Genomic DNA, 19,912 nt, shown 5'->3' on the forward strand with positions numbered 1-19,912 from the left:
TATGTGAACCCCAGTTTGCCTGGTGATAAAAGAGGTCTCACTGAGGAATCCAAAAAGTTACACGGCTCAGCCAGGCCTCCCTGACTTCAAATGACTCGGGCACACTATATCCAACACATGAAACACCAAACATGAAAGAGGTAAATGAATCGTTTATAACCCAAAAGAGAGGGAAAAAATCTATTAGAGACTCTTCTGTTCTGAGAAAAAATGTCTACCATGGAGGCTGAGAGATGTGGCCTGCACTCCTTGGAGAACTCATGACCCAGCTGTGTTCACTTGCAGATTATTTTCTTGGCTAAAAAAAACACATGGTAATTTAGAAAAATTGCCTTACGGAGACTCTCCGCTTTGCCAAGGGAAGTGAGAGAGCCCTGTTTTATTATCCTTGTGAGTCATCTCTTTTCCTTGGTTCTGTAAAAAGATTGTTATGAACCTCATCAAATATTACTTAGGAATAAAACCAAAGTTTGCAATTCATTTATAAAACAGAAGTTAATTAATTCACATGAGTAAATGTAATTTTAACTTCAAAGTGCTGTGAAAGGCCATTTGCCATTGGAGACCTGCCTGGTGTCAGGCGTCGCTTGTCTGGGTAGAGCCCTTCTGGACCCTCTCGGGTGCTCCATTTCAGGATGAGAAAGACAGTCAGCCTTGGAGTCACAGTTGACTGCTTGGCCTCTGGATGAAAGGTGCGAGGAAAGTGACCTGTCTTTTATCCCAGTTTGATTCAATCTCATGAAGGGCTGGAGCAGCCAGATAGGGGTCCCAGGACACCAGGAGCCCTGGAGAGTGGGGGGCAGAGCTCAGTGAGATCCCAGAGAAGGCCTGGTTCAGCCGAGAGTCATAACTGGAGAGCCCACATCTGTCAGTAAGTTCCAGAGGAATTGGGGTCTGGGAGGGTGCAAGAAGACCCCCAGAGCACACACGGGGGTTGGAGAACCCAAGAGAGGGCAAGGTCTAGGAAGCTGCCTCCGAGGGCTCCCACCACGGCCTGTAGCATTGCGTACTTGTCGCATGTCCCATGGCAAGGTCAGAGCCATTAAAGTATGTAGTTGACGTGAAACCACGAAGGCGAGAAAAAATAAATAAAAGGACACATATGACCAAGTTAAAAAAAAAGTTCTGCCTGGTAAATGGCATTTTAAGAAAAAGTTAAGACGCTTTCTCTTAAGAGAGTAACCCTTTGTCTATGGATGGGGAGAAAGGAGCTGGGCAGGGAGGGGGTTTGGGGTTCAAAGCCTCGCCCATGTTTGCCCTCTCCGGGGAGCTCCTCATGGCCCTACAGGTTTTCCCTTCCTCCCCACCCCAACCATTTTGATGGAGGCCTGTGGTGACTCAGAACCAGGGTACCCCAAGGCCTGTGACTGGGTAGGTGGCTGGGGAAACCCACCCACGGAGGTGGAGACTACGCCCCTTTTAGATTCTTACAGCTTGGGTGCACGATGGCTCCCCCAGACTCCATGGGCAGATCTGAGAATCTATCATGTATGTTATATACATATCGATCATATAATATGCATATGTATATGTATGTAATATATATACTTTTTATAGTACATGCATTTATACAATTGTGTTATATACACATGCATACATACACATATACCCATATATACACATTATTATATGTATATAACTTTTTGATAGGAAATACCCCAAAATATGTTTCCTTTGGAACCCAGTACCTGCCTGTATTGGGGACAGCCTGATCCTGACCCATATTCCCTCCCAGGAGAAGGATCCTAGCGTTTTTTGCATCTTGACGGAGCTTCCTTCTCTAAGAAAAGGATTAAGATGGACATCTTAGAAATTCTCTCTACTTGGATTCCCTGCTCATCACACTGGGAACTCGAGGAAGATGCGTGTTTATCTGAGCATAGCAAACACTTGCTGTGCTTTGTTCTAAGTTCTTTATGTATTTTTACTCATTTAATCCCCACAACAGCCCCACAGGATGGATCATATCCATGTATAGACGAAGACCCTGAGAGAGCTGATAAGCGTTGGCTGTCTCTGAGGTCAGCTGTCTTAACCACTCTACCAGCTTGTCTCTGAAAATGGAAAAGCAATTCAGTTGTTTCTTTCCCCTTTGTTTTTGCACTAGAAGAGTGGAATGCAATATCTTCCCTGGCCCAAACCTCTTGGAAAATTTGGAGGTTAAATCTCCTTGACTCTCAAGAAAGTGAAATTAGTTTTGCTTTGGGGGAGGTTTCTGGGTCCAATGGGCCGTGTACTCGAGTGCGAAAGAACGAGATGAAAAGTGGGTTTGAGATGCAACTGCCTTGGGAAGTAGGATGAGATCTCTAAGACAAAATGAGGTCAGAGGAAGAAGAAGGAGAAGCGGAATTACAGAGGAGGCGCCCGGGAGAATGGGGCTGGTCTGAGAGGAGGTGCCTGAGGAGTGAGCACGTTCACCCTGGGAAGACTTGGGCGGGTATGTGGACTCGGCAAAAGACCGTCATGAAGATGCAGTAGGTTGTCACTTTTGCGACTCTCAATGAACCACGCCTCCTGGTATTCACACACTTATGTTGTCTCCTCCTCTTAAATCGGACCTGGTCCTGTGGGTTGCTTTGACCAATAGAGCGCTGCAGAGGAGCTTCAGGGCAAGTTGTGGACTTCAGTTTTGAGGCCTGGTAGTTACAATTGTGTGTTCTTGGGAGCCTCAAGCAGCCATATAGTAAATTTGGATATCTTGCTGGAGAGACCACATGGAGAGGCCGTATGGAGAGACCATGGGGAGAGGAAGAAGCACTGAGATTACATGGAGGAGACCAAAGAACCCATCCGGGAGTGAGAGGCTGACCCATGACCCCAGTCAAGCAGCTCAGCCACCTTCCAGCTGTTTGAGCCACTTCAGTGGAGGCACCAGATGTATGAGTGAAAAAGTCCCAGCAGACATCATATGGGACAGAGACAAGCCATCCCCTGGACTCTGTCTGAATTCCTGACCACAGTATCAGGAAAAATGATAAGATTGTGTTGGTATAGGCCAGCCACTAAATTCGAGTGGTTTGTTTCACAGCAATTGATAATCAGAACAGACTGCACTGTTTGTACACCCAGGGGCTATGGGAAACCGGGGCTTCATCTGCTGCAGGCCTACGCCCCTTTACTTGATCCAAGCTCCATGGATCTGGTGAGAACTTCACTTCAAATCTGTGTCCAGCATCTCACCTGTCAGTCACCTCGCAGTAGGGATGCCATGACTTTGCATAGGTTCTTTCTGGTTATCCCACATGGACCCCATGCCCCTCCTACAATGTCTTGGGATACTCATAAGCCCAAACAAGTGGAAGGGGTGGAAAACTGGACATCTGGTGGGATAGTGTGATGGTTAATTTTATATGTCAACTTGTCTGGGGCACAGTGCCCAGATATTTGGTCAAGCATTATTCTGGATATTTCTGTTTAAGGTGTTGTATGGATGAGATTAACATTGAAATTGGTGGTTTTGGGGTAAAGCAGATTATTCTCCATAAAGAGGGTGGGCCTCATCCAACTGCTTGAAGGCCTTAATAGAACAAAGACTGACTTCCCTGGGGCAAGAAGGAATTCTGCCAGCAGACAGCCTTAAGTCTCCAGCCTGGTGACCTAACCCGTCAGATTTTGGACTCACCAAACTTCCATAATTGTGTGAGCCAATTCCTTAGAATCTCTTTCCCTATATACACATACACAGATATCTGTCTATCTATCTATGTATCCATGTGTCTATGTATCTATGTATCTACGTATCCACGTATCCACTATATATGTATCTATGTATCCATGTATCCATGTATCTATGTATCTATGTATCCATGTATCCATGTATCTATGTATGCATGCATCTATGTATCCATGTATCCATGTATATATGTATGTATCTATTCTGTTGGTTCTGTTTCTCTGGAGAACTCTGGCTAATCAGACGGTAAGGTTTGTTACATATATTCTTTGTGTTACCAAATAGAATAAGCTCAAGACCTTCTGAGTGGGGATAGTGAATGACCCCTTGTCACATGTATGAGAGCAATGATTGGGTTGAGAATTTGGAGCTGTGTGTTAGGCTTCTTTGGCTCTGCCCCTCTGTGACCTTGGGAAAACCAGGCAACCTCCCTGAGCCTCAGTTTCATTAGGGCTGTAGCTCTCAAAAGTTTCTGTAATTTAGATATGGTTATTAGGCAAAAAAAAGAAACAATGCAGCGATTGTTACCGCAATAATGAGTGCTTAATCATGGCCCAGGTGGGGACCATATAATAAGCTTTTTTTTAAAAGAGTTTAAATAAGTGGGCGTATTTTGCACTTCCTACTTTCTACAGTTGTATGAGCTGAATAGAGGCGGATTCTTGGAGGTTACCATACTTAACCAATTACCCAGGGACATTAACTAGCACACTTGTTCACATTTACCTTTTTATTGCTGGGCCTCAGGGCCAATAAAATTATAGCTTGTGCAATTCATTCTCATCATGCATTGATTGCTTTAATCATACATTTTCTCCCAAGTGTCTGAGAGGACTGGGGAGAGTGGCCACGAAAGTGTCAGGGTCCATCACTGAAAGGGAAACCCAGATTCTCTTTGACTTAAGAGGCCTGATCACGGGGAGGCGCCCTCCGGGCCTGGGCCGTTGCATCTGGTTTTAGCGTGTGTTTGCTAGAGCGGTTGTGGCCTGTGTAAGCGCAGTAGCCCCAGCTCCTGGGGAGTGTTAGGGAGGACTCTGATGGCTCCGTGCACTCCCAGTGCGGGGTCTCACATCATCAAGGTCCTACTGACGAGGGCTGGCTCAGGTCACTTTTATGACAAAACAGCTGTGACCTGCTGATAAAACAACAGGGCCTGCGAACAGAGGAATTCCCCACGTGCCATGGACACAGACCGCAGAGGCAGAGTGACTCTGCAGTTAATGCCTCTTAAGTGTTTTCTGACTTCTGGCTCTGCGTCTCTGGACGAACAGCGATGGTGGACTGGTTGCTGGTGTTCCATTGGAATTCTGGAGCCACAGAGATTTAAGAGCGGAAGGGTGTGACCTTAGAGATGGTAGGTTTAGTGGTTTTCAAACTTAACCTTACCTATGGAGCCTTTTATTTAAAAGAAATATGGCGCAGAAGTGCAGTAGGGAAAGCTGACAGAAGGGGGCGCTTCAGGTTGAAGTGCAAGGCAGGGCATGAGGCTGCTACCTCCCGCCGGGGTTGCCCCTGCAGCCCCACAAAGACCCCAAGGGGCCAGTCCCTGAGAACCAGCCATGCGGCCCACCTTCTTCCTCTTAAACGTGAGGAAACTGAGGCCCAGGGATGTGAGGGCCTTCCCAAGACCACTCTGTGAGTGAGTGGAGCAGCCTGGGGTGTTCCTTCCACAAGTTCCCTCCTCAAGTCATTCCCACACCACCACACTGCTTTTGCTCACGGCTTGCCACGATGAAGCATTTTGGTTTGATTTTCCTGTTGTAAATTGTGGTGGCTGCTTCCCGTGATCTCCTGGGGACGGTTCTGCCGTCACATGCGTTCCCCTTGGAGATGCTTTGGGGAGGGCAGAGCCCCAGCCTGGGAGCTGGCTGCCGCATTTGCTAGCCCTGACTCCCTGGCAGCCTAGCTTCCCGATGATGGGGAAGCTGTTTTCTATTGCTGAGCCTGCTGAGCCAGAGTCTCCTCATCTGGAAAATGAAAATCATAACATCTAGGATGCCAGTCATATTAGCTTTCTGTTGCTACAGTAACAAGTCACCACAAACTTGGTGGCTGAAAACAACAGAAATTTCCTCTTTCACAGTTCCGTGGCCAGAATTCTGAAGTCAGTTTTGCTGGGCAGAAATCAGGGTGTCGGCCGGGCTGAGCTCCCTCCTGAGGCTCTGGGGGAGAATGTGTTCCTTACCTCTTCCAGCTTCGGGGGCTGCCGACATTCCTTGGCTTGTGGCCACATCCCTCCAGTCTCTGCCTCCTGGTCACATGGGCTTCTTCTGTTCTCCAGTGTCCCTCTGCCCTCCTCTTATAAGGATACCTGTGATTACATTTAGGGCCCACCTGATAATCCAGGATCATCTCTCTATCTCCAGAGCCTTAACTTACTCACATCTGCAAAGTCTTTGCCATTTAAGGTAAAATTTACAGGTTCCAGGGACTAGGACCTGGTATCTCTCAGGGCTATTATTCAGCCTTCCACACTAGTCAGCCTGGGGAGCTTGTGGCCCTTAGGAGAGGCGTAAGTGCGAGAATGCTTTCTTAATGATAAGCAAATGTATTAAGTATTGCTTTCTTCAGTGATAACAAATGTATTAACATATTTTTTCTTGTGATAATGTCTGTGTCAATAGTAGAACGTACATTAAAATAACACAGCAGAGTAAGATGTTAACTACAACAGAGATCTTATGTGAGGTAAATTGGGGCCATTCATTCATTTCTGCAAATATTGATTGAGGACCTACTGTGTGCTAGGCCTCTCTAAGCACTTGAGAGCTGTTAGTAAACAAAGTAGATAAAGATCTCTGGCTTCATGGAACTTGTTCTCTAGCAGTGGGGGCTGGAAGGGGCAGAGCATAAACAAGAGACATAATAGTAATACATTTGTGGAGTACGTTAGGAAGTTGGACAATGGTCACCTTGGAAAAGCAGGGATCGGGGTTGGGGTGGTGGTGGGTGGCAGTAGGCCTCCCTGAGTGGAGACGTTTGCGCAGACTTGGAGGAGGCAAGGATGAGTGGTACAGGTCGACCACGGTTGTGAGAGGCTGGAATGGATACTTGGGCAAATTGTTAATGGAAAGGAAACAGTGCTCAATTTTTTTTCAACACGATTCCACTATTTGCCTGTTTCAGGGATTGTGAATGAAAATACGTACAGAGCCCACTCACATCGGTGAGGCAGGATGGCAGGAGGCAATTGGAAGTCATACAGATGGCAGAGAGTGTCTCAGCCACGAGGACAGCCCCCGCACACTCCAGCTGTCTGTGCTCCGCAGGATGACATCGATGAGGCTGGAGCGGCCACCTGTTAAAGGAGAAGCTGGAAATCCAGAATTTTCTTGTGAAATCTTCCAAATTTAAAGTGTTGATGGCTGCCAAATCTTATAACCTTTGTATTCTGTTCAGTAAACATAATTCCTGCCTCTTTTTTCTTTTTACATTCATCTTTCGATGGGCTCAATCTTATGATCTCAAATAGTTTTAATTAATTTGTTAATTTATTAATTTAGAGCTCATATGTGGGAAATTTCCTGTGGGTTGAAGTATTTAAGAATGGCTGATGTTCATTTGCACGGAATCAGGCCTTGGTTATAGACTGGTCTTAGGTCACAATGTTTTTCCTTAATCCTTTGAAAATTTCAGACTTTCTTCACCCTGTCAATTCTGCTTATTTTCTTCCTGGAACCATAAAGAATCTTTTCTTTATTTAATTACTTATTTAAATAAAGTTATAGATGTATATAATTTTAAGAAACCTAACAGTTGTAGGTACACCTGCAGTGAAAGCATAGTACCTCCTAACGCAACTTTTAAAACTTGAGAGAGGCAGGAGAGTTTGTAAGAGTGGTAAATGTCTCTCAAAGCCCCTCTAAAATGGAAACATGTTTAAAGAAATAAAACACAATGATTCTAAAAAATAATTTTGATAGAAATTGGTTTACTGAAATAGTGGGCCACGTGAAATACATCCACAGGCCAGATTCAGCTCAGAGGCCGTCACTGTTCAGTTCCAGGTTACGAGATACATTTAGCAACCTGAGACTGTCTGCCCAGCCAAGGGTGGGTAACTAATGGTTTCCCCAGGGTCAGCATGAGGAGGGCAGGGTGGGGAGCAGTGATGTCTCCTCTCTATCCTTGAGGCGACTGGGGGCTCACCCTACAGTGTGGTTTCGAGTTGCCCCCCATGAAGATCTCTGCGCTGTTGGGTCCCACTGACGCCTTGCCCTTCAAATCCTTTTATCCTTAGATTCAGCACCTGGCCTAGCCCTTGGTGTTGATTTCCCAGCATGTTGTGAGAATCTTAAGGAAAGGACCATTTCAAAACTTTGGGGGGCTTCTCATATTGCTTGATAGAGCTAACCTATAGGAAAATGTTGTGTAATTGTAAAGCACTCTCTAAATGTTAGCAGTGGTTTCCATTGTGGTTGCCAGTGGATGTCTTCCCATCATTGTGTGAATAAACGGTGGGTTAAGCCTAGAGACTAGTGTTAATCTTTTTATTTGATACTTTCTTTTATTAGCAAAAGACAAAGGGAGTAGGGATGGCAAGTTTTCACCTGCCTTTCTGAGTTACTGCACTGTCCTTGTTATTATTGGTGGGCAGTGTGGCAGGTGTCGCTGCTCTTTCTCGGAGTCTGGTTTCCCCCTGCTTCCAGGCACCTGGGAGGATTGTACATCCCCGCCCCGTGGAAGTGGGGCGTGGACATGTGACTTGCTTCGACCAATGAAATATGAGTGGAACTGACCTGTGTCACTTCCCAGATGAGGCCTTTAATTGTTGGTGCTCAACTCTGCAACCTCTTTTCCCAGCCCAGGAGTGTGGAAGCGTTTACCGATACGAAGAAGTGATGCCGAGTCATCACGGGGAGGACAGGGCGGCCTGACCTCCAAGACATATTTCATGTCACTGAGAGTTGGGGATTTGTTTCCATAGATTACTCCTAGTTTATCCTGACTAATACATGATACATACAATAATATTACATATATAATAATTAGATATCATATATATATTTTTTATATGTATATTACACATATATATAAAAATTGGGCCATTATATACATATATACATATTAGGCCATTATTTAACAGGCCACTATATATCTAACAGGCTATTTAATAAGCCACTGTATATTATAGTATCTTGTATATATGTATTTAAATATATGTCTATTATATATTTTATATGTATGTATTACATATACGTATATACACACACACATATGTATCAATGTATGTATTAGGCCATTATTTAACAAAAGGCACACTATGCTACGGGAGAGCATACACTTTGGAGTCAGACCTAGGTTTCAATCCTGGCTCCGTTGCGTATTTGCTTGGTGCCCTCAAGGCTTAGTTTCTTCATTTTTCAGATGGAGAATAATAACTAGGACGGAGTTCTTTTGGCAAAATGACAATGGGAAACTGTGCAAGTTGTGTGCATATCACCCTGAGGTTTTCAATGTATCCAGTCAGCAGAGCCAGGCACGCAACGTGCCGAGGGTGCGAAGTGTAAGGAGGCACCCGCTCCCGGGCTCAGACCTATGTAAGTGTCTGTCACTCCCCCACAGGAGATGGTAAGCTGCTTGCTGGTCAGAGCTGTGTCTGCTTCATCTTCCTCCAGGGCCTTGTTCCGTGAATGGCACATAAGATGATTTTCATGGATGGAGAGACAGACCAGCACTTTTCCTGTGATCAGAGTGAGAACTGAGGCTTCAACCAAAATTCCGCTGGTAGCCCTGGACCGCCAACTTCTTTAGAAACGCTTGTAGCTTTTGGCTTTCAGTTTGTTTTAGCTGTGATGCTTTGAAACAAAAGGGGCTGTTGCGGGTCAGGCTGAGTTATCGGGGGTGTTTGGTGACGCCCTTTCAGTTCAGACCCACTGTTGTTGGCAAACTCCCCATCCACTTTGGACTGTTGTCAATGAAAGAGCGGGAGGCAAGATTTACTCCAACTAGGCACAATTCCAAATTATTGGCTGAGCTAGACTAAACTAGGACTCATGGTAAAAACTTGCCAGTGCCTCGTAATAGCTGAGTCAGTTTGGAGGTTTGAATGCAAATGTTCTGGACATTGCACTTAGGAATATTCAAATTCATGAGGATGACATGCAACATAGATCACTGGTTTCTCCTCCTTCTCTGTCCTTCCTTCCTTCCTTAGCACTTTATCAGTTCTCTTGGCAGAAAGAGGGGAGAGAGAACATTTCATCTATTCATTTTGCCTTCTTTCACCTGACCAAATGTACTTTATAAAATGAGCTTGGGGAAAGGCACTAATTCAGTTTATTTAGTCAATGTAGACGCTCAACGTGTCGAGCTAAACAATCCAGCAAATGTCGTGGATTCTCTATACCGAGATTAGTTACCTCCCCAGATAAACAGGCAAACAATCATCCCATTTCACAGGCACAGAGCTTTCTGTGTCACGTGACATGGGCATTCCAAAAAATCTCAAGTTCTGCAACATCGAGCACTAAAAAGGAGAGGGCTTATTTTCACTTTTGCACCTTTGTAACTAGACAACCCAAACAATTATCACAAAAATACTAACACATTTTAAATGACATTATCTAAAAAATAAAGAAATAGTACTAAAACATAGGACTTTATCTTTAAAACAAAGATGAAGATAGCTTGATTGACGAAGATCTAAGGCCAGGAGGGTCTGCTGAGTTCTGAAGATGAGGGCGTAATGCACAGCATTCTGGGAGCCATGCACCCCTGCTATTCAGCGCTCGCGGAGGACCCGAGCAAGCAGGATGAGTATGGGGTGAGTGGGCGGCTTGCCGGGTATGGTATTCCTTCATGGTTTGCAGCTTTCAGCCCTGTTAGTGCACCTGATGCTCAGCTGTGTTCGACTTTAACACACTGGGACAAATCACATATGACTCCATGCACCGCCTGCTTATGCTATTCCATACAGAGATATGCATTATGGCAGAAGTGACTGGATTACGTTCAGGCGTGAACTGCCGCGGCTGAGACCAACGGAGTTGTCAAGGAGCGCCGGCAAGTTGACTATTGACCAGAGAGAGCTCGTATGGTCTCTACGCCACTTTCTTCACGTAATTTTCTCTTCTCTTATCCAGAAGGGAAACTTATACCATCTTTTTGTATTAACATATATATAATATTATTTCTAAAGAATTAGATTTATAAACAAACATTAAAGTAGTTTACATAAGGTTAGTGAAGATTTTCAGAGTAAATGGATCCAGATTCGGATAAGGGAGGGAGGTTTGCATTCCTAATTTCTCTTCTTTGAGTCACCATGGGCAGGGGAAATTGTTGTCCTGAATGGATCTAGATATTTTAGGAAAAACCAAAATTTTAAGGTTTTTTTAAAACTATTTTCATCTGGCAGAATCCCATGTATGTTTGCTGTTTTTGGTTTAGTTTTTGCTGAACAGTTTGTCTATTAACTTCAAAATCAAAGTGTAGTTCAAGGGAGATTTATTCTGCACAACATGTTTCTGATTATTTGTATGTAACTCAGCAAAATGCTGTTTGGTCAGAGTTATTCATTTATTTTTTTCATCTCTTTAATTTTCATTGAACCTCTTGAATTTTTTCCCATTTCCTTTCCTTGGCTTTAATTTAATGAATGTCCTTTTCATGGACAATAAAATATTTGTATTTGGGGAGGCTCAAATTTTGTCAGAACATCAATATCCCTGAAGCGGGACACGATGCGTTTCCTACCAGGAATGTGGGGGCTGTCTAGGAGCCGGAGGGGGGCTCGGAAATCTTTTCCTGCTTCTCTTATTTCTTGACTTGCCTTTTTGTTGATGGTTCTTAAAGCTAACGTGGTTGCTTTGGTGTTATGAATAGTGATAAAACACAAGAACAAGGACAAAAGCAGCCCTCCCATTCTTACTAGCCTCCCCGTGCCTCCCCACACAGACACGTGAACTCAATCTTTAGTTACCACTTTAAAAAAGAGTAGCTCTGAAATCACACATTCAAAGAATCTGAGGTATTTTTCATGGGCTAAAAAGTAACAAGAGTATTTATGATCTGTCAACTTTGAGATAGTATTCAAGTCAGTTGGGCAGTTTAACTTATTTTCCCTCCTTAATTCTTCCAACTGTCTTCTTTCATCTATTTCTCCCGTCATTCTGCCTCCCTAAGTGAACTTGCTCAGCTTTGCCAGGTTTTGCGACCCTGACAGGTGTCTGGGAGCGCTTCCCTCCCAGGCTGCTGGGTTGGAGGGCGGCCTCAGCAGGACCCCAGGAGGACAGCTGGTATCCGAGACTCCCCGGCGGGGCTGGCCCTGCCACCAGCCTCATCTGCAGAAGGCAGGCCTCTGGAGCTTGCTCTTGGGCATCAGCTGTCTCCGACAACCTCTCCAGGAGCTTGCAGGATGTCGGTGAGTTCAGGTGGAGACTGGGATCTGGGGAAAAAAATCAAGAGAGCAAAAAACAGGGACGTGGTATTTATTCTTTGCTGAAAATGATGCAACCCTGCCCTGAAAAACCGGCCTATTTTTTCTCCACCCATGGAACACATTTGCTTTGGATAACGCCTACACGCACAAGCTGAAATCTTGAGTCATTACGGGTTTTATTTACATGTACTTTCTAGCTTTAATTTATGATATGGTTTGCTTGGGTTTAAACTGTATTTCCTTCAGCCTTCAGCAATGCAGATTACTTCAACTAAATAAAATTAATAACTTGTTTGGTTTCCAGATTCACTGCCTAGGGTGGGTTGGAAGGTCAAGAAAAACAGAAGGAATGCAATTATATAAAACCCAATTCAACCCAATATTTTTTAAATAATAGCTTCGGTGAGATATATTTCATATACCATAAAATTCACTTTTAAAAAGTATATAATTCAGTAATTTTTTGTATATTCATAAAGTTGTGCAACCATCACCAATATCTAATTTCTGAACATTTTCATCACCCTGAAAAGAAACTGGCACCCTTTAGCAGTCACTCCATTCCCCTCTTCCTTGAGCTCTAGTCAACCACTAATCTATTTTTGTCCCTATGGATTTGCCTATTATGGACATATTATAATAATTACACTGTGTGGTCCTTGGTGACTAGCTTTTTTCACTTAACAAAATGTTTTCACAGTTCATCCACCTTGTAGCATGGATCAGCACTTCATTCCTTTTTTATCGCTGAATCATATTCCATTGTGTGTGTGTGTGAATATATGTGTGTGTGTGTGTATATATATATATATATATATATATATATGGATATTTTTTGGCTATTATGAATAATGCTGCAATGAATATTCATGTGCAAATTTTTGTGTGAACATATGTTTTCAGTTCTCTTGGGTATATACCTAGGAGTAGAATTGCTGTGTCATAGGAAAACTCTAAGTTTAACCTTTTGAAGAACTGTTTGGTTGTACTCCAAAGTAGCTGCACCATTTTATATTCCTACCAGCAGTATCTGAGAGTTCTAATTTCTTTATACCCTTGCGAACACTTGTTATTATCTTTCTTTTTTATTTTAGCCATTCTGGTGGGTGTGAACAGGTATCTCATTGTGGCTTTGATTTGCATTTCCCTGATGGCTAATGATGTTGAGCATCTTTTCATGTACTTGTTGGCTATTTGTATATCCTCTTTGGAGAAATGTCTATTCAAATCTCTTACCCATTTTTTAAATTAAGTCATTTGCCTTTTTATTATTGAGTAGTAAGAGTTCTTTATATATTCTGGATTCAAGCCCCTTAAATATGATTTGCAAATATTTTCTCCCATTTTGTGGAATGTCTTTTCACTTTCTTAGTGGTTTCCTTTAAAGCAAAAAAGTTTTAAATTTTGATGAAGTACAATTTACCTATTTTTTCTTTTGTCTCTTGTGCTTTTGGTGTCCTATCTAAGAAACCATTGCCTAGTCTAAGGTCATGAATATTTACTCCTACATTTTTTCTCAGGGTTTTACAGTGTCAGCACTTCTATTTGAGTCTTGATCTGTTTTGAGTTAGTTTTTGGGGATGGTGTGCAGTAGGGCTCCCCTTTCTTTCTTCTGCAGTGAATGCCCAGTTGTCCCAGCACCATTTGTTGAAAAGACTTCTTTCCCATTAAATTGTCTTGTTGAAAATTAAGGTTTGCTTCTGGATTCTGAATTCTGTTCCGTTGGTCTATGTGTCTATCATCATGCCAGTACCACGCTGCCTCGATTACTGCAGTTTTGTAGTAAGCTTTGAAGTTGGGCAGTATGAAGTCCCCCAGCTTCTTTCCCAAGATAGCTTCAGTTGCTGAGAATCCATTGCATTTCCATAGGAATTTTAGGATGAGCTTGTCCATTTTTACAAAAATGACAGCTGGGATTTTGATAGTGAAATAGGATTTGTTTTTAAAAAAAGAACAATGCAAAGAGATCATGATTCAACTACTGTCATTACATTTATCATAAAAAATAAGAAAACGAAACAATTGTGCAGTGTTGTACAGCGAGCTGGAGAGACAGATAGATAGTGGAGCACGTTTAGAACTGGTGGGGGGAGTCTGGGCTCCTGCTGGGCACACCAATTACTGATATGATTTTGCGTAAGTTATTTAACCTTTCTGTTTCCTCAGAAAAACCGTAAATTGGAGTAAGAATGGGTACATTGTAGGGCGATTGCGGGGATCGCAAGGAACTTGTTTTTACGCTCCTGGCACAGTGCCTGGCACACTGGTGCCCAGTAGATAGTAGCAATTATTATTGTAACTAGACATTTCTCACTGCTGTTAAGAAAAGAATTAGAAGAAATGAGACAAATTGTAGACCTAATTACGCAGATTATGCTATAAAGGAGAACTCTTGATGTCAATTTGTGACTAGCTTATTAAAAGAAGTCTTGGCTTCTTCACCTGATGGAATCTACCCGAGCAGGACAGCCTCTAGCGTGGGGTGTTTTGAAGTATACTAGCGCCTGAAAGAAGAAGAATTTAACACACCCATGCGAGGTCTGTGAAGGTCAAAGCTCCAACACTAAGCTGTTGTTTGCCTTTTCCATCGTCATTCTCTTAGAGCGTACGGTGGAGTTTTCCAGAAGCTAGATGATGTGTGATGCTCTGATGGCAGATGGAATGTGGGCTTCTGTATGATTGTATTTTAGACTTTTTGTTTTTAGTTTTAATATCAAATATGGTAAATTTCAACAGACAAAACTCTTATGAACAAAAGTTCTTTGAAGTCCTCTGTAATTTTTAATACTGTAAAGGGGTTCTGAGACCAAGAAGTTTGAGAACTGCTATAATAGACAAACCCTTGGATAACAATATCAGCAGATATTCTGAGCACCTTCTACATGCCCAGTACTGTGCTAAGTGCTTTCCTTGCATCATCTCATTGAAGCCTGATGACGAGCCATTGTTGTGTCTCATTTTAGTGATGAGAAACTGACCCTAAGAGGGATCAAATCAATTGCTGAGGGTCGCACGGCTGGGAAGTGGCAGAATTAGGATTTGAACCCATTGCATCTTGTTTCCTCGGTTCTGCCTTAAGATTTTGGAGCCTTGGAGATTCAAAGGATATTAAACTTCACAGTGAACTCCTGCTCTGAGATCTGAGGAGCCAAAAGTCTGACGTATGTGCTGAGCACACTTTAAGAAGCCAATTTTACATTATGAATCTCTAGCTGGTTGATTGGAACAAAAAGCTGAGGCCAGAATTGTGTCCGTAACATTCCCAGAGATCTTGCCTCGACACTCCCAGCTCTTTGAAAGAGGGGTTTGTTGGCTGCGCTCTGTCCTGTACCTTGATAGATTTACGAGCTCTCGACTGCAGCCGAGGAGAGCTGGCCAGCAAGGCAAGCCTGCCTGCCATGGGGCTGATTAATCCCCAGCTCCCCAGTGAACTGGGCTCAGGGAGGCCGGCCCGTGAGCTTGCCGACAGGCTGCGCCGCCACGCAGGCTCCTTTAGGTGCCAATGTCTCCACTTTTGGTATTCAAGAAACAAAAGAGGACTAGGGTTAGCAAAGTGTGGCAGGGATGGGGGGCTGCCAAAGCTCCTGTTGAAAAGAAAGAAAAAAAAGAAAAGGAAAAAAAATTCCAATATTTGTATATTGTGAAAAATTCTCAATCTAGACTTATACAATGTTATGGATATCTGAAGTTTACCTAATTAATTTCTGTTAATAAAAATCTGTTTTAAAATTAACGTTTATTATGTGTGTGACCCACAGGAGACCCCAAGGCTTGACTTCGCTCGTGTCCAAGCCCACCTCCGGCGGTGCCCCGGCCCCACTCTCCCCTGATTTCCTGATGAAGAAACTAAAGACCAAAGAATTGGAGCAGTTTGCTAGAGATCCCACAGCTGGTTTACAGCACAGACATCATGCTATTTTCCTTTCTACAGATGTTCCACATTTCTGGATTTTAAGGACCAGAAAATTTTTTTTAAAAATGGGAAGGGGGTAGGAAGACTATAACATAGCATTGCCAACTTTTGGTTTTAACAAGTAAGGACATTAAGAAGCCATAACCACTATCTGATGTCAGCACTTCTCATAAAAGAAAGGACATTTATGTGTATTTTAACGTCCTTTGAGTAGCCTGATTTTAGTTCTGTGCACTACTCTATATTCCCCCGCCTTCCGTTATTTGAAGGCAGGCTGGGATAAACTTTGCCAAAGATCGCTCTTTGTCCTCAAGCTGATATTTGACCACTCCTGAGCTTTTATTTCAGTGAGAAGGTGCAGCATAACCCTCCCATCGTCTCTTCTTTGAGGGTGGGAGTGAGCCCTGCTTTCTGATGATTTGAGCAGGTGTAAATTCTACTGCTTGTAAGCTGAGCTCCCAGGATGGGCTGTAGCCAGTGCTCTGAGAGCCACAGGAAGTGGCATTGTCTACCCAGCCTGTGTTCCTGGCTACCTGCTGGGGCCATGAGAGTGACTGATAAGAATCTGTGGGATGGCTTTCCATTCCATTTTCACTTGGATTCCAAACCTGTATGATGGAGCAAAGGGTTTATGCAAACGTTAAATGTCTCCACTAATTGTCTAACCTTCCATGTTTAGGGCTCTGCAAGAAATCCAGGCTCTAGTTTCATGTGAGCTGAACTCAGCTGACCACAACTAGATGAAGATAAGTAAGTGACTTTGCTTGGATTCCTCCATGATCCACAGCGATGATCTTTGGCCTTCCACAATAATGAAATTATAAACATATTAGATCAGAATGGGTGAATGTGATGGTATCATGTGTCTGCTATTATAGGTCAGAATGTGAGAAAATGCCTCCTCCAAGCTGTTCCATTTACTCCCAAGACTCAGCAAAAATGGGACCCTCAAGGTTAAGATGTCTAGCACACAAGTAGGATGACCAAGAGGCTTGGTCACTTCAGGTGACTGGTTGACCACTGGGTGATGAAAAGTTTTGTGCCTCCTCTGCCCTAACTTCCCATCTCTGGATTGGCTTTGGAAGCCCTGGGGCCGGTCTGGTCTTTCTGGGGCTGCAGAGTCTGCTGTGCCTTGGAGTGATAATGAGAGTTCTATCAGAGTTGAGGGCGCAGTTAGACCAAGCTAGTAAGTATTTCCTGAGCACCTACTGTCTGCAAGGCTGTATGTAAGTGCCTGACACTTATCATCCTGTTGCAGGTAATGGCACAGGAAAAAGTGCTGAGGAATTTGGAGTCCTTGGAAATTTGAGTCTTGGGAAAGGGTCAAATTGTCAACATAAGAGTATTGATTTATTTAGGACATACTTTAGTTGGGCCACACTTTCCATTGTGATCTTGTTGAACAGCCTTTCGAGGGAATTGCTACCATCTCCATTTCACTGAAGCTCAGTGAGGGGTCTTGCTTGAGGCCTTATGGCTCATAAGTGGCAGATCTGAGGTGCGCCCAGCTCTAATGCCGAAGCTGATCGTGCCATGTTATAATCACTCCCAACCTTCTTCCCCAGACTCTGCCCAGGACATAAACTGCAAGGCTACACCCGGAACCACCTACTTAGCTCAAATCCAATGATCTTTTTAATTTAACTGCTCTTGCAGCATTTCTGCAGTCATGCCGATTGTGCCAACCTTATCCCAGCCACCTGGAGGATGGTAGTGCTTGAGAAGAATGTCCTGGCGTGCTTCTCTATGTGGACACTCAACTGACCAAAGCCCCACTCTGTGGGCCCAAAGGCTATGGGTGCCACCTCTCCTACTGTCCAGCATGCTCAGAGACTCACCCTCCTTTGGCCAGGAGGTGGCTAATCATTTTTCCTCCTTGCTGCTAAAAATGTCCACTGGGTGTGGGGCCCCCCTTCCTGAACCATGAATTACAAATGCGGGTTCAGAAAGGCTGTCAGCAGGACTGGAGCTTCTCAGTCCAGTTGGATCCTTCCAGTTGGCTTGTACAACACCGGCCATCACTAAACTTAGAAAATGGGCTTAGCCGCTTTCCAGGCCTGGGCTGCAGAAATGCCTGGAGCTGTAACGACCCTCCCTGTCCATTAAGGGATCTGATAGACATGGAGTTTTACAAGGTAAGGCCCAAAAACGGATCAGGTTTTCGACGCCAAAATTCCATTAGGCTTCAATAAAGGATGCAGTCAATCTATTTAGCAGATATATTTTGAGGTAGTGAAACCAAGTAAAATAATAAAACCTTTTAAATTTAATGTTTATTCTAGGGACTGATCATTTAAAAGAGAAATGTTCATAGTGTGATAGGTAATATGTTCTTCTGCTCTGTTTTGCCTCAGAGGCCTATTTACTTTTCTCTTTTCGCTGGGGGCCATAGGGCACGTTTTGCTATTGTAGCATGTTGGCTCATGGAATAGATACTGGACCCTCACTGGTTCTTTCTCTAGACTGACTTCTTTTTGATTCTGTCACCAGAAAGGCCACAGGGGGATGGAGTGATCCCTCAGCTAGCCCTCGTTGTCTTGGTCAGCCCTGCCTGCTTAGTATTTGTCCCATCCTGTTTAACTCAACTGAGAAGGCACTTGGTTTGTTCCGAGTGTATTACCAACGATCACAGGGCATGATGGAAGATTGGTTAAGAGAGTGAGTTGAACGTATCTGTCTCCCACCCTTCTAGCTCTTGAAGTGACAGAAAATGTTGCTAAAAGGAAGAAGTCCTTTGATACAAGAAAAGATTCCATCACCAGGGAGACCGAAATTTTATTGTGGACTATAAGAGAGCATAGGGTTACTATGTTTTCAGAGGAGGCGGAGGGTAGGAGGTGCAGGTATAAAGCAACCTTGGGAGCAAAGCGCTGGAGCGGGGACGTGGTTCCGGGGGCGCTCCGAGCTCACGCCCGGCCAGCTGCTGGGGTGCAGGTGGAGAGTAAGCAGAGCCGGGGTTAGACAGGGTTGGCTTTGCCGTGCGTCCATGATGGTGGGAGACAGGAAGGGAAAGTGCAGAGAGTAGAGAATCTGGACACAGAATGACGAGAGTGACAGGCTGTGGAGTCTAGTTTAGGAAGAGGAGGAAGTGACAAAGGGGTGTGTTCAATCATCTGGGAGTCCTAGCCCGGGAGCGGGGGGAGCTGTTGAAGGTTGACACTAGGAGGAGCGGTGGTGGTCAGAGACAGGCAGTAAGATGCCTGTACGTGAGATGCTGGAGGTGGTGTGGCCACAGGTCATGACAGGTCCAGGATGGGGCCACAGGAGTTGCTGTTTGTAGGGACGGGCGAGGAGGATATCACTGTTAAGTGTGGAGGGCCAGGAACCCAGTCCTGAACAAAACAAAAAGCCCAAGAGACGCCAGACCAAACCCAAACAACAACAAAAACCCATCACCACCACCGCTAGAATACAACCATATACTGTTTAACAGGAGTGCGCCCAAAACAAAACAACCCAAGAGTACTAAAAATAAAAAGAACAGGTCAATTCTGGCCGAAGGAAAGCCGAGCACAGAAACATGGACAGCTGATAAACATAATGTCTCAGAGGAAAGCACTAAATGAGAAAGGAGTTGTCACTTCTATTTGGTAAAATTTACAGTTCACAAAGAAGTCATCATGATGAATCTTTATGTTCCTAACAATGTAGACTTGAAACATATGAAAAATCAAATTATTAAGAGAAAGGGAGGAAGTCAGAATCAGCGACTGGCAAACGTTAGTCCATCAGACCCATCGTAGGCACGGTTCACGCACAGCAGTTGTAAGTGTACTTCTTTACACAAGGATGTGATGCACATGGACGTGATTTGTACTTTTTTTAGAATCCATGAGCATTTTTAAAAAGTAGCTACTGAACATGTGTATTGTGCAAACAGCAAATAACACTACGTTCCCATTAGCTCCTAGAAGAAAATTAGAAGTTTATTAACAGGTAGCTG

At 43.9% G+C, this 19,912-nt stretch overlaps 1 long non-coding RNA gene across 1 annotated transcript in view; it reads left to right on the forward strand.

Annotated features, from left to right (window-relative positions):
* The first annotated feature begins 8,918 nt into the window (after nucleotides 1–8,918).
* Nucleotides 8,919–19,912, forward strand: part of LOC123280275 (uncharacterized) — a 51,702-nt gene continuing 40,708 nt past the window's right edge. Inside the window, exons 1-2 of the long non-coding RNA XR_011497418.1 lie at nucleotides 8,919–12,038; nucleotides 15,815–16,719. This is a non-coding gene — a long non-coding RNA (uncharacterized lncRNA). The remainder of the gene's footprint in view (nucleotides 12,039–15,814; nucleotides 16,720–19,912) is intronic.

This window comes from Equus asinus, chromosome 23, assembly GCF_041296235.1.
Source record: "Equus asinus isolate D_3611 breed Donkey chromosome 23, EquAss-T2T_v2, whole genome shotgun sequence".
NCBI lineage: Eukaryota > Metazoa > Chordata > Mammalia > Perissodactyla > Equidae > Equus > Equus asinus.